This window comes from Rattus norvegicus, chromosome 10 (assembly GCF_036323735.1).
Source record: "Rattus norvegicus strain BN/NHsdMcwi chromosome 10, GRCr8, whole genome shotgun sequence".
In the NCBI taxonomy this organism is placed as follows: Eukaryota; Metazoa; Chordata; class Mammalia; order Rodentia; family Muridae; genus Rattus; species Rattus norvegicus.
Genome location: NC_086028.1, coordinates 79,664,318 through 79,679,968, shown reverse-complemented (window position 1 = coordinate 79,679,968; position 15,651 = coordinate 79,664,318).

Genomic DNA, 15,651 nt, shown 5'->3' with positions numbered 1-15,651 from the left:
ACTAGGTCAGAACTGTCCCCACCACCCCTAAACAAGGCACTGTGGCTTTATGTCCCCTCCTCCCTCCCTCCCTCTTCCTGAGCTCCCACCCTCCTAGGATACTTTGCTCCATTGTCTACCCAGCTGTTCACTAGTCTGATGTCACCCTCTGGACAGTGGCACCAGAAAGCTGCCCAAGTGCCACGACAAAACCTAACTAGGGAAAGGAGACAGTAGTAACACAAAGGCATGTGGCTGTTTCTTTCAGCCATGACCTCCAACTGCTCCATTATGCTAACACCGGACTGACACTTTATCAAGTGCCTTCTCCTGTGGTCCGCACTGAGACCCCATCAGGCACAGTGACATTTCCTACGTGAGGAAAAATAAGGCAAGCGTAATGAGAAATTCACTCAGCCATGGCCAAAGCACAGGGCTACAGTTCTAGCACTTGGGAGCCAGAGGCAGGAGGATTTCAAGTACAAGGCCAGACTACACAAAGAAAACTCCATCTCGAAAGCAAAGGTTAAACAAGAGAAAAATAAAGAAAGAAAAGGACTGGGGATATGCCTCCGTTCAAGCATGGACCCCCAGAACCCGTGTAAAAAGCTGGGTACAACCTGTAATCCCCTTGCTGGGGAGGTGAATTCAGGAGATGGGGGCCTTACCCAGCCAGCCAGCCTAACTGAATATGTGAGCTCCAGACTCAGTGAAAAATCCTGTTCTAAAAATGTAGGTGGAAAGAGATGGTTCAGTGAGTAAAAAGACTGGCTGCCAAACCTGACGACCCAAGCTCCATCCTTAGGGACTACACAGTAGAAAAGGAAAGCCTGTTCCCACAACTTGTACACACACACACACACACACACACACACACGAACTCACTCACGTGCCCGCACGGCCAATGAGGCATCCAACCCGATGCCTGACACCTCCACAGAATCCGGCTCCAGCTGGTCAGCCTCTGGTGCATCACCCAAGATATGTTTACCTCATGGACACGTGACGAGTTTCCATCACACACAACTGCAGTCATGGCCTAGATTCCTGAGCCAGACATCAGCCTCCTCATCCTTCAGGAGGCAGCTCCTTGGGGGAAGCCTTGCTGTCCCTGGCTACCTCAGTCTCTTCACGTCTCGAATGCCCCTAGGCGGGTGCTGACCCAAATCAGAGTAATGGCCAGGGGCTCCAGGAATACTGTGGCCCAGCTCGGAGCTCACAGGGTAGACGGCTGGATGAACACAGGATCTGGGAGGAGGGACCTGAGGGGGGCACTGCATTTTTTGACTACCATGTGCCAAGAATGGGTCCTCTGGGGCCTTTCTTTCTCCTCAGCCCCTCTCCTGTAGTTCCTCCTCCTCTTCTCATCCCACCAAGGAGCTAGGGCTTCTCCTCCTCTCCAGGGAATTTGTGAGTAATGCAGGCGGGTGGTGGCAGGGCTCCTGGGTCCTATTCTTGGCTGTGCCCTCATTCTGGAATGTGCTCTCTCAGACTGTCAGGAGGAAGCAAGAATAAGCTTCCAGGGTCATTACCTCCCAAGGAAGAGTGTGGGCAGGCAGGTGGACATACTGTCCAGCCCTCTCCCTCCCACATCTTAGGCTCTGAAGCCCCTTAGCATTTTTGCCTGAAGGTCAGGTTGGAGTCTCTCTGTTCACATCTCGAGTTAGCCACGGACGGAGAACCCTGACATCCAAATGTCTAACCGTAATGGTCACCTGTAACCTCTCTCCCACGAAGGGATGCAGGACTCTGTCTCAGCATGTACCAGCCCAAGATAGCCCAGAGATGGACCTCTTCCCAGCACATCACTGGTGCTGGGCTACCCCAACATACTGGTGTATCTTCCCCTTCTGAGTCTTAAGGAACCTTCAGAGCTCTCACAGGATGAGGTTGTCAACATCTTGACTTTTTTTTTTTTTTTTCTGGTTTATGGGAAGGGACCTATGCAGCTGTGTCTAACAGACAGCCGAGGATGGTGGCTGGAGGCTGACTTGTGTCCTTTGTATGTGACAGTCAGGATGCAAGGCCTGAGTGAGAGAAGCATCTACCAGAGAGAGGGGCAGATGCTTGTGTGCCAGCCACGCTGTGAGTTATGTCCTCCACACACGCTGTTCGTCCCTCACAGCTCTCGAAGGTCTGTCCGCATCGTCCACTTGACTAGACTCAGAAGCACCTAGGAGTCACAGCTCTGGGCCTGTCTTGGAAATCAGGGGATGTTCCCAGAGAGGTTTATCTAAAGAAAGACTCAGCCTGAATGACGGGTTGGCAATGTCCCATGACCTGGAATCCCAGAGTAATATGAAAAAGGGGAAAAGAAACCCTGGGGAGATGCTCAGTTGGCAGTGTTTGTCTTGCAAGTACGAGGACCTCAGTTTGACGCCCAGAACCACCCTCCCGACCCCCAGTGTGAATTCTGCTGTGGTGATAAAGCTCTCAATCCCAGCACCGAGGAGCTAGAGGCAGATGCATCTTTGGGGCATCCAGCCTGCTTGACGACTCCAAACCAGTAAGAGATTTACCTTCTGAAGACTAACATCTTAGTTCCATGTTGGCTTTCACATGTACATGACATCACACACACACACACACACACACACACACACACACACACACACACCACACAGAATTTATAAGGAGGAGAAAGCCACCTGGACGCCAGCATTCGTTTCTTTCTGCTTCTTCACTGTAGGTGCAGTACAACCGTCACCTTACCCTCCTGTCGCCACCATCATGCCATCTCTGCCATGATGAACTGTGTTCCTTCAAATCCTGAGGTGGGCTGAACCCTTTCTTCCTCAAGTTGCTCTAGTAGGTTTTTTTCTTTTCCCTCACAGCAAATGGGTAGCTAATGCCCAGCCCTCCTTAGGCTGACATTATTTTATGACTTTGCTGTTTGCAGACCCCACCCTAATCAGAAGGGAAAGATAAAATGCCTCTTGGATTCACTAACCCAAGGCCAGGCCGCTCAGAGGGTGAAGTAGTTGTTTAGTGGAGAATGAATAAAGAAAGTCTTCAGTGCCTCATAGAAGGAAAGTTGCCTCACAGGTACCATTTCCCCTACCTTACGTATGCTGGGTTTGCGACACTAAACGTTTAAGGCGACTTCCCTTACCTCACAGGGTAAGGAATGGAAGAACCAACAGTAGACCCGGGTGGGGCTGACTCCATGCCCTTTCCAGGGAAGTGTATGTATCTGAGTCATTTTGCTTAGATGCCGAGGCCCTCGGTGGTAGTTCCCCTCTTGATTATCCTTGCCCAGTATTTCCATCTGGTCCTCGCTGGCCTCTGAGGGGACTGAGCCTTGCAGGATTGTGAAGGCACTTTCTGCAGTACCCTCGGTATTGAGTACACATCAATGAACTCAGAAGAAACGCTGTTCCAAATGTAGTTCCTCAGTCACTTTGAGCACTTCTCAGGTGCCATCGTAGCGGCACTGTATTGTGTGACACGGACAAAATCCTCCGTTGTGGTCTACCCGGCACAGCCCTCTTCTGAGCTAAAAGCAGATCATTTTCCCTGGCAGACGACTCATGTAGGGGGTCTGGGTATCTCTAGTGTTCCTTAATGCTATGCGTTTGTCTTGCCAAGGACTCTAGGGCTTTCTATTTTTAACCATCTGCTGGTATGTGGTCTCACGGTCTTACAGCCAGCAACGCTATAGGGGCTCTCTACTCAATGTGAGTAGGCCCTAACCTCAGCCTCAGGATCCTCACATCTTTTCTCCCAGAAGGCTTACAAACCTGCAGGCAGATGAGGCTCAGTATCCCAGGGCTTTTGAAGAGGTTCACTATACATACCGGCACTTGCACACGTGGACACACACACACACAGACACACACACACACACAGACACAGACACACAGACACAGACACACACATACAGAGACACACACACACAGACACACACACAGACACACACAGACACACACACAGACACACACACACAGACACACACACAAACACACACACACAGACACACACACACAGAGACACACAGACAGACACACACAGACACACACAGACACACACAGACACACATAGACACACACAGACACATACAGACACACACAGACACACACATACACACACACACAGACACACAGACAGACACATACAGACACACACAGACACACATAGACACACAGACACAGACACATACAGACACACACACACACACACACACACACACACACACACACACACACACATCGCTCTCAGGTAAAAGAGAGTCTACCAAAATGTGAGCTAATGACAGCAGAGAGAGGTGGCTGATTGCAGGAACTAGAGACTAAGCCCTCCCAGGGCAAGTCACCATGCCTGTGACAGCTGCCACCTCCCAAGCAGGTTGACAGCAGTGCAGAACTTGCCATATTTTCAGAGACGCCCATGCTGCCCTGTCATTTCTTGTGAGGACAACCTGACTAAAGCCTAAGAATTGCTTTATTCAAGGTCACTGCTATGGTAATTGTACTGCTCGAGTCTTTAAAGAGGTACTAAGCCAGGCTTGAAGATACTGGCCTGTAATCACAGCTTCTCATGAGAGCCAGGCAGGAGGATCTCAAGTTCAAAGCCTGCTGGGACGGCTTAGCAAGACTATGTCTCAATATAAAAAAGGAGAAAGGGGCCAGCAAAATGACTCAGTGGGCAAAGGTGCTCGTGACCAAGCCTGATCCCCAGGGTCCACGTGGTAGACAGAGAGAAAAGACACCTCACAGTTGTCCTCTGACCTCTATACAGGTGTCCCTTACAAAATAAATTAGAGTCTAGTTTAAAAAAAAAATAACGAAAGAGTGTAACACTCACGAAGCCCCTCACAGCACCTGTCCTGAATGAATCAGTAGGAAAAAATAAAGGGGTGAGACATTTTAGCTTTAGGGTCCTCAAGCCTCCTTGCTGCCCACAGCGGCTACCAGCGAGAAAAGGTCAAGGTTATGAGAGAGCATTTGTTCCTGGGACAGACCGACTGGGCTCAAATAGCAGCTGTGTGGCCGTGGGTAAGTGGCCCTCTCTGCCTCTGCAGCCTCATCAGTAAACGGCATAATAATAGTCGCTAGCTGACATGCCCTCCAAAAGTTGACTGTCCTGGGGCCGGTTGCTCCAGTTGGGGAATAATTGCTTTTGCATGCTTCTGCCGAGGGCTAGAACAGAAAAACAGAGAATGGCTGTCTGCCCACAGCTACCTTGGAGAACAAAGGGAGAGTAAATGTCAACTCAGTTGTTGGCAGGGAAGGGTCCAGGAGGAGGGCGGCTGGAGAAAAGAAGGGGAAGGGGGAAGGGTAGGGAGAAAGAAAAGAAATAGAGAAAACTTCACCCTTATCTCGCCATGAACACTGAGTCGGGCAGCTGATAGCCCAATAAGCAGAGAAGGAAGACACCACATGAGTAAAGCCGGAAGCTCTGGGCCTTTAGGGAGAGCCCTACCCTTTTCTCTACCCTTCATTCCGAGCTCCAGCGCCTCAGATCAGGGAGCTGGGTTCTCACCAACTCCTTTCAAGGACCATACCCCTTCTCTCTTGATCTCAGGACACAAGAAGCAATAGAGTAAATGTAGCAACGGCCTCACAGCCCTGTTAGAATCAAGGACGGACTCAAAGCTGGACGTCCGCTGAGGTGGATCCCTTTGACCAATTAAATGCCTCGGTGACAGGTTTGTATCCATGACTGAGCGAGACCAGTGCTCCACGTGCATTCTATCATTAAGTGGTTGTCACCCTGTGAGGTGTGTGTTAGTCACCTCCACCTAATAGTCTCCTCATTTCAGAAATGACGAAGGATGCTCAGGGAGGTGGGATGGTCTGCCCAGGTCCCTGAGGCAGCAGAGACCAAGCCTAGGTGGGCCCCCATGACTCTGAAGCCTACACATTTAGCCACATGCATAACCATCACCATAGATCAGGAATAGAGATGAATGACTCCTTCTGGCCTTAGCTTCCTCTCTGGTCATAAGCCTTTCCTCCCTGGTTTCTCATGACAGAGCATGTCCAAGGAAGGCTTGACCTCCCATATGGGTTTAACTTATTATGTGTGGAGGAGGAGAATGTGACTGATATTTATATATCGCATACGCTCATCGAAACAGCCCTGACGAGGAACTTTTCCAATACTCCTCTAGAGAATAAATGTGTCTGACTGACGGGGCACAGCTACTAGGGATGGGTTTGGCATGCAGTCTAACACCCCTGCCCCCTTTGCAGCTTACATGAGAACACTGGGAGTAATGTGATCTAGAGACTTCCTCAAGCTTTGGCATTTTTGATTTTTTTGAGACAGGGTTTCCTTGTGTCATCCTGGCCGGCCTCGAACTCAGAGATCCACCTGCCTTTGCCTTCCAAGCGCTGGGCTTAAAGGTATGAGTTACCACTGCTGTGACCAGACACTCTGCTCCTTGTATCCTTACAGAACTTTCCAACAAGAGCTTTAGTGCTACCAGCAAGGCTTGAACACCCGTCCCTTCCTGTAAGTTTGGCCTGAGACCTGGACCAGACACTTGGCCTTTTTTTTTTTTTTTTTTTTTTTTTTTTTTGGTTCTTTTTTTCGGAGCTGGGGACCGAACCCAGGGCCTTGCACTTCCTAGGCAAGCGCTCTACCACTGAGCTAAATCCCCAACCCCAACACTTGGCCTTTTTATGCCAATGTAAGCTCCGTGTGGGCAGAGCAGCCACACTCTCTGAACAGGCTCAGGTCCACGGGAGAGCGGGGCCAGCCTGTGATGGAGTTTTTGGCAGACCACTGAAGACGCAAAGGAAAGCCTGCAGAAGTGGTCCAAGGGGGAAGAGTTACATGGGGCTAGTTTCTATAAAAGTTTATATAAAAGGCTACCTCCAAAGCTTGTGGGGGTTTTGTTTGTTTCTTGTTTTTGAGACAGAGTCTCACCGTGTATCACCAGGCCTTTCTAGAGATGCTAGCATGCTCTCCCATGACTAACCCCAAAACTCATCCTTCCTTCCTTTCTTTCTCTTCCTTTCTTTCTTTCTTTCTTTCTTTCTTTCTTTCTTTCTTTCTTTCTTTCTTTTTTCTTTCCTTTCCTTTCTTCTTTCTTTCCTCCTCTTCCTCCTCTTCCTCCTTTTCTTTCTTTCTTTTTTTTCTTTTCTTTCTTTTTTTTTTTTTTTTTTTTTTGGGAGCTGGGGACCGAACCCAGGGCCTTGCGCTAGCTAGGCAAGCGCTCTACCACTGAGCTAAATCCCCAACCCCCTTTTCTTTCTTTTTGACAGTGTCTCATATAACCCAGACTGGCTTCAAAATCTTCATGTAGCTGAGGATGACCTTGAACTCCTGCCCAAACTGTGCTGGATGTACAGACCTGTGTTACCAGGCCTGAGTTAACATGATGCCTGGGATCAAAGCCAGAGCTTCATGCATGCAGAGCAAGCGCTCTACTCATCCGTCTTCTCCTCCCACTCTCAAAGTCTCACTCTTTGATTTATGCCCCAACTGAAAACTGTTTCAGGCATCCAGCAACCAACCTGGACGGGACACAACAATTGATTGAGCTTCATAAAGATTTGCTTCCTACACTGGGGGGCAGGGTGTGGCGCTGAGGCTGACACAGGAAAGTGCCGGGGGTGGGGGGTGGGGGTTCCGAGTTTGTGCAATGGACACCCTTTCCACTAACGTGGACTTCTAGAAGGGTGGAACCTTGTACAAACACTGACGTCACCAAACTCATACAAAAGGTACGAATCAAGCAAGATGACCCCTAGAGGGAGCCTCTTGCCTGAGGAGGTTTCCAGGCTCCTCAGAAATGGAAAACCTGTCTTGAAAGGCAGGAATCAGCCTCGGCTCTTACACAACCCAGTCCTGCCCTTGTCACTGCTGCTCTGCCCTTGAACCTCCAACCTACCCTCTCCGTCAAGGAAGTACTAAACCATCTTTCTTTCACAGGGATTCCATACAAAGCTTGGAATGGTGTGTGTGTGTGTGTGTGTGTGTGTGTGTGTGTGTGTGTAGGAGGTCAAAATTTCCAAGTTCAAAGGCAGCTTCTTCAAGGAGCAATAGAACTTTGTGTTTTGATTCCCTCCATCTTTCTCCCAAGGGTCAGCAGCATGGACTCCTCCTACTGCCCACGTACCAGGTGACAAGGAAGTCATGTCCAAGACCTTTTAGTTTCTCTTGTCCCTCTGTGGGAGCTGAACAATGGAGGTGGGGGGCCCAGGCTTCCCCAGTGAACACTTGGTGACCCCTTCAGTATGACTTAACGACTCCTCCTGGCCTACAGCTTCTCAGAGCTACGTGGTGTCTGTGAGTGTCTCACACTTCCGGTGACCTAGGACACACTGTACTAACCTCTGCTAGACCACAGCTTCATGAAAGGCTTCAAATGTTCTGTGTACAGAGATCGCCACAGGTCCTGACCCACCAGGTGGCTCCCAGAGGAAATTTCTCCAGTGGATACATTGACCGTCCCATGGTGTCTTGTCTAAGCAAGAAGTTAGGAACCAGAGTGAAATTCGGCGCATGTAGGAGCCACATGAGTTGACACAGCTCCTAGTGAAGGCCAGGACCAAAGACTTCAGAAGGTAAAATGCTTGTGACCACTTCTCAAGCTGATGAACCAGAGAGCGGTAGCGATGTCAGTAGGCACCACTAACCCCCGGTTTGAAAGCAGTGTCTGGCTAAGGCTGATGTTAAAACTAGTTTGCGGTTGCCGGGCGTCTACAGGAGAGGAAGATTTGGGGAAGCCTGTTTTATATGACCCCTTACCTAAGCTTTTATTGTTATTTGTGGTCATTGGTGGGTTTTGTTTTTGTTTTTTTTTGGGGGGGGGTCTTTTGCTTTTTGAGATAGGGACTCACGTGGGCCTCAAACTCTCCATGTACCTAAAGATACATGTTTTGTTTCTCCTGTCTTCCCCTCCCAAGTGCTAGGACTACAGGCGTGGTGGTACAGGATCTTGGGTTTCCTATATGTAACTTAGGCACACACTCAGCTTGGATGGGCTTTATTTTTTATTGTATTTGGGTATGTGGGTATACACATGCATGTATGGTGCATATGTGGACATACATCTGTGTGATCCCACAGAAACCAGAGGAAGATATGAGGTGTCTTCCTGTAGAGGGTGGTTCACTATAAAGTTGACCTACTAGCTGGGCAAGGTGGCCCACGACTTTGATCCCAGCACTTGGGAGGCAGAAGCAGGTAGATCTATGAGTTCAAGACTAGCCTGGTCTACAAAGTGAGTTCCAGGACAGCCATGGTTACATAGAGAAACCGGTAGATAAGTAGGTAGGTAGATAGGTAGATAGGGTGGTTGGGTGGATGAATGGATGGATGGATGGATTGATGGACAGATAGGGTTGACCTATTGAAGGCAACCACTGTGAGAAAGGGTTGCAAAATAGAATCCTACAGCTTAAAGCCAGCCTTCTTGTGGCTCCGACTGTCGCAAGCTCTTTGTCTCCATTTCTTCATCTGAGAGGGAGAAATGGTACAATTCCAGAGGCATGTTCTTAGAGATTGAGATGAGTTAAAATGCACAGGGGCTTAGAGCAGTATCGAGACAGTGTGAGCATTGACTATGATGAGTGCATGGCTTCTGAGGGTGATCATTTCCTCCGGAGCCTCAAAGACTTTGTGACTGTGGCAAAATCAGCACTGACAGGAACACATCTGACTTCCTACCTTCCTTCAAACTGGGGGAGGGGGAGAGGGAGACATACACATGTGTGACTCAGACCTTCCAAAAAACCTCCACTAAGGGATGCCAATCTCTAGGTAGGCTCCAGGGCAGTGTGGACAGCTCTCTTCTCAGGTGACCGTTCATTGCTCCCAGACCTGGAGGTCGGAGACAGGATACACACCTGTCGCTTGGCCTGAAGGATGCTTTATCTCTCTTATATAAAACCCTAAAAGCTATGTGTGGCAGCATGCACACTTTCAATACTTAGGATGTGGAGGCCGGAAGATCAGATCAGGAGTTTAAGGCTTTGGCCTTATAGCAAATTTGAGGCCAGCCTGCCTCAAAAAACAAAAACAAAATGAAACCAAACAAAAGCCAAACAACAACAAAAATCTCCTAAAGAAAAAACAAAACAAAAAACAATAAACAAAAAAGCCACAGACTTCTTCCCATTATGCCCACCTCCCCTTCCAACACACACACACACACACACACACACACACACACACACACACACACACACTTTCTTCTCTTCTTCTGATCTTGTGGAAGACCCAGGAAAACACGGTATTTCCGAGTTTTCTCCGATGACAACTATGTTGTTCTCTGTCTTTGGTTAAGGAGGCCCTGGGGCCACCTTAGTTTCTAGAGAGGCTGGGGCCTTGTAACATCTTAAGCTTAATGGAAATGGCTGAGTATCCCCATGGTATTTCCTGGAAAGAGGAAGGAATTAGCAGAAAGTAAGTCACTGGGGCTGTACAGAACCCCAGAACAATAGCTTACAGAGCAAGGAGGGTGCCCTGGGGAAGACATGGGCAAATGGTGTGACATATGTGGAAAATCAAGGTGACGAAGAACGGGTAGCTCATTCCAAAATAAGGCAAATCCTTACTCGTGGGTGGGGGAGGGTGGATGGGCCATAGGAACCATCGGGAAGGGTTTCTGCTTGTGGCAAAAAGTAAAAGGCTGGTTCTAGCATGCCGATCCTGTGCTAACATAAGTAATATATGTGTGGGCTTATGATTTCTCGTGTGTGTGCGCATGTGCATGTGTGTATGCATCCATGTGTATGCGTGTGTGCATACATGTGTGTGTATGTGCATACATGTGTGTGTGTATGTGTGTGTGTGCATGCATGCGTGTGTGTGAGATAAAGCTGAGGCTGTTCTTAAAGGCCTGGTCCTCCAGCTTCCCTCTCCCAAAGGCGTGCCGCCATGCCCACTCTTATAATCCCATTTTTTTTTATTTAAAATTTTTTATTCACTTTACATACCACTCACTGTCCCCTCCCAATGATCCATCCCATTTCTTAAGCCGCATTGGTATGATAAAGATAGTAGTCCCTTCTCTTATCAATACAGAGACCAGACTAGAGTAGTATGTGCCCTTGCTTGTGACACTGTGTGGTCTAAAGGAACTGTGAATTAATGTGTTGACTATACATACATGTATGGCATGTAGAGCTGTGGGTGTGAATGTAGTGACTGTGTGTGGTGTATGTAGACTTGTGTATATGTACATCTGTGTATGCCGAGGGCAAGGAGGAGCTCAGGTGTCCTTTAAGACAGTCTCTCACTAAACCTGAAGCTAGGCTGGTGGCCAGCAAACATCAATGATCCTCCCCGCCTCTGACCCCACAGTGCTGGTGATATAAGGTGTATATGACTGTGTGTCCAGCTTATGTGGCTTCTGGGATCCAAATCCAGTTCCTCATGTTTATGCAACACAAGCTCTCATCCAGCAAGCTATGTCTCCAGCCCCGGGAAAATGTTTTAAGTCAGAATCCATTTTCAGAGGGATAACACACTCCAGAAGAGTCTGTGGCACTGCATTTTCCCAGCCCTCTCCACAGTGCTAAGGAAGCCAGTGACCCTCAAGAACTATGGCAGGGCATCTGCAGAACCGGTGTGGAGAGATGGCTGCAACCTGCAACCTTGCGGCCAAAAAGGAAGTGTATGTTTGACTTTAAGATTGCAGTGGGTTGCTGGGGTTGGGGATTTAGCTCAGTGGTAGAGCGCTTGCCTAGCAAGCTCAAGGCCCTGGGTTCAGTTCTCAGCTCCAAAGGAAAAACAAAACAAAACAAAAACAAAAGATTGCAGTGGGTTTTTTTGTTTTTGTTTTTGTTTTTGTTTTTTTAGCATAAAAGTAATGTCTAGCTCTTTTTGTCAAAGCGGCTTTCCCACAATTATTTTTTGCAACATTTGAGGAGTGTACAAGCAGAAGGGAGGCAACCCACGGTACATGCCAAGGTTTGTCTAAAAATATTGCACACCTGCTCTGCGTTCTGCACGCTGGTCGTATTTTGTCAGGGAAGTTGAGTCCTCATAATGCCTGGAGGAATGTGTTTCTCCTTACAAGTCTCCGTGTTTGCTCCCTTCTGGAAAGCAAAGCCCCTTCTCTACCTGCACCAGCACAGTTAGCGTCATCGTCCATCTGGTGCATCCATCGTTAGAGCTGTTTTTAACTGCTCCTATCCTTGGCCCAGTATGGTTGAAATAGGAACCACTACCACAATTTTTCTTTTTCCCACAGCAGCATGGACACTTAGATTTAGACGTATCATCTAGAGTCCTGGGTTTAAAGCAGTTTATCCACCAAGGAGTGCTAGACATGGGTTTCCCTCTGTGTCTCCAAACGGAAAACACAGAATCCACGGTGTTTATTATGAAGATGTGAACAGAATAGCACTTAGGGTGTTGAGGGGCTTTTGATTCCCTGCCAATAACCGATACAAACAAGGTGCTGATGTTAAGAAGAGAGCCAAGCATGGTGGCCTCGGGCCTGTAATCCCAGCATTTGGGAGGTAGGTAGAGGCAGAAGAATCACAAGTTCAAAGCCAACCTAGTCCATAAGGAGTTCCAGGCCAGCCAGGGCTATGAAGTGACACCGTGTCTCAGAAACCCCAAAACCGAACCAACCACCAACCAACGAGCGAACACGGCAGGTTTTCCTTTAGTTCTCTGATCCCATGGGGAAGAAACATGGCTAAAGTTATGGACTTTGTGGCTTCTAAAAAAAACGTGCACCTTTAAGCACATGTGTGTTCTAGCAGTTCACCGACTGTTCTGTCTGCCTGTCCAGTCTCTTGGCCTCTCAGGCCACTCAATTGTAGCCATGAATGCGAGATCCTTCAGTGCCAGTGGCCCAAGTCCTGGAGCACTGAACTGCAGTGCATGCCATCTACAATTGATTTTCTGACTTTTTTTTTTTAAAGCTATGATGTCATGTAATATAGATCGGTCCTAACCTTGCTGTGTATCAAGGATGATCCTCCTGCACCACCTCTCCAAAGTGCTTAGGTTGCAGGTCTGCACCAGTGCGCTCAGCTCTGTTATTAGCGAAGTGCTGAGTCCTTGCATTCCCCAATTACGTTCGAGTCACTCTGCCCCTTCTGCAAAGCCATGTAGCCATGTGTGCTAAGTGACTCGAGGCGATGAAAGAATTGGACTTCACGTAGTCTTTGAGCACAAACTGCCTCCCGATTGGATGTTTTCTTTGAAAGTTTGCTTAACTGTGAGATCATCTTACAGTTCCAACAGAGGATCCTTCTAAAATATAAAGTCTTCTGCAATTCCAGCAGCCAGGAGGCCAAAGCAGGAAGAGTAGGGGTTTGAGTACAGCCTGGGCTACGTAGCCAGACCCCAAATCTAGTTTGGTGAGATGGCTCAGAGGGTAAAATAAGCTGGGCTTGGTCTCTGGAGCCTACATAAAGGTAGAAGGGGAGATCTGACTCCACAAAGTTGTCCTCTGACCTCCACACACACACCACCACACACATTATTGCACACTATCAGACACAGACACACACACATACCATCACACATGCACCATCACACACACCATCTCAGACACACACACACACACACACACACATATACACACACCATTTATCTCACACACACACCATCACATATACACACCATCTCACACACACACACACACACTATCACACATACACACCATCTCACACACACACACACCACCACACACATGCATCATCACACACACACACAGACACAGACACAGAATCATATCTTACAAAGGTTTGCTTAAGGAAGGTCTTTAATAATAGTAATTAATAGTAATGGTAATTTTCAAACCAATGACAGATGCTAGTAATGTATCAAAGAAATTACTTTGGAAAGTTACTTTGCCCCTCCTCATAGTATTTATCAATAAGCACAGGTAAGGAATGAAAATAGTCTGGGGGGTGTGGGGGAACAGGAGAGATGGCTCAGTGGTTAAAAACACTGACTGCTCTTCCAGAGGTCCTGAGTTCAATTCCCAGCAACCCCATGGTGGCTCACAATCATCTGTAATGGGATCAGATGCCCTCAGAGCAACAGTATACTCATATACGTAGCATAAATAAATAAATCTTTTAAAAAATAGCCTTGGGGGACTGGACAGAGTGGCACACACCTTTAATACCATCATCAGAAGGCAGAGGCAGGTAAATTTCTGTGAGTTCAAGGTCAGTCTGGTCTACAACGCCAGTCCAGGACAACAAAGCTATTACACAGAGAAACCCCATCCAGAAAAACAAAAGAAAATAGCCGCATAGGCCCGTGGGTTTTAGAAGTAGTGTCACAGTAAATGTACAGCCTTAAGCGCAGTGCTTCTAAATCAGAGAAGAGGGGCTGGGGAGATGGAGCTGCAGTTGAGAGTTAGTGCTTTGCAACTCTAAACAACTTTGTATCTTTCCCAAAGCATGACCTCTGAGCGTGGTGCTACAGTCTGGATACAGTATCTCTCCACAGCCCATCCCTTAAAAACCTCGGTCTTCAGTGTAGCCCATTTGGGTGATTCCATGGGTGGTTAAGAGGTGGAGTGCATTGGGAGGGCCTTAGGTCCTTGGAGCAGGACCCTTGAAAGGGCTCATGGGACTCTCAACTCCTGATCCCCACCCCACCCCCAACTCCCAAATGCTGAGCTTACAGGCATATGCCATGTCCAATTAAACTGTTTCTCAGTTAATAGCCTCAATAAGAAAAAAAACTGATGGTCATAAATGACTTTTGCTAGATTCTTTGTATTAACTAACACTTTTGTAAGAACTTTAACAAGTCATGTGTCTAGTACATCAAAAACAGGTTTATTCTCTTGACTTCAAATACCAGTTTCAAGGAATCTGAGGGAATATGACTTAGTATGTAAGGGCATGAACCCTGCCATGACCACTGAGTCTGAGTCCTAAGTGTGTCACTCACTAGCCACGCAATCCCGGGCTAAGCTTTTTGTACTTCAATCTCTTCCCCACCCCCACCCCACGTGGTTCCTAAACTGGGTTAGAATGGTGCTTGGCACACAGAAAATACTATCGAAGTATGTAACTGGATCATTTATAAGGTTTTTCAAACTGCCTTCAACAATCACAAGTGCTTGACTTTTCCAATTGCGTGCGCAGATATCGATTCTAGATCTTTCCAAAAGAGGAAAAGACTTTCCAAGTACGCTACAGAAACTAAAGAAATCTGATCTCAGGTGACCTCCCAGCACACTGAACAATGTCCTGGCTCTTCCTCCGCAGTGACAATTTCGTGCAGTCTTCTATGAGGATGTTTTCCTCGTCTGTTCCTACACTGTTCCCAGCTTCTGTCAGAGGCACACATTCCAGCCAGCCAAGGGTAGAAAGACTTCTTTATCTGTGGCTTTTGGACCCATGAATTTACCACCTACAAGCAGAAAGACCTTTGTCTTTATTCAGTACGTATACTTTAGTCATTTTCCCTAAACAATATAGCATATTTATATAGCATTTGCATTGTGTTCGATATTATAAACAATCTAGAAAGTGTTTAAAGTATATGGGACAGTGTGTATGGAAGATATGCAAATATCACACAGTCTATATTAGGGCTTTGAGCATCCCCAGGTTTTGGAATCCGCTGAGGTCCTAAAGCCAATCCCTCAGGGATACCAAGTGACAACTATATAATTCCTATTTCATGCCTGTGACAGCTTGTTTGGATAGGGAACAAGTACTTAGGAAAGTCTCCGACCAACATTTTACTTCATCATTCTAAGTCTGTTCAAAGAAATAAATTTTGTTT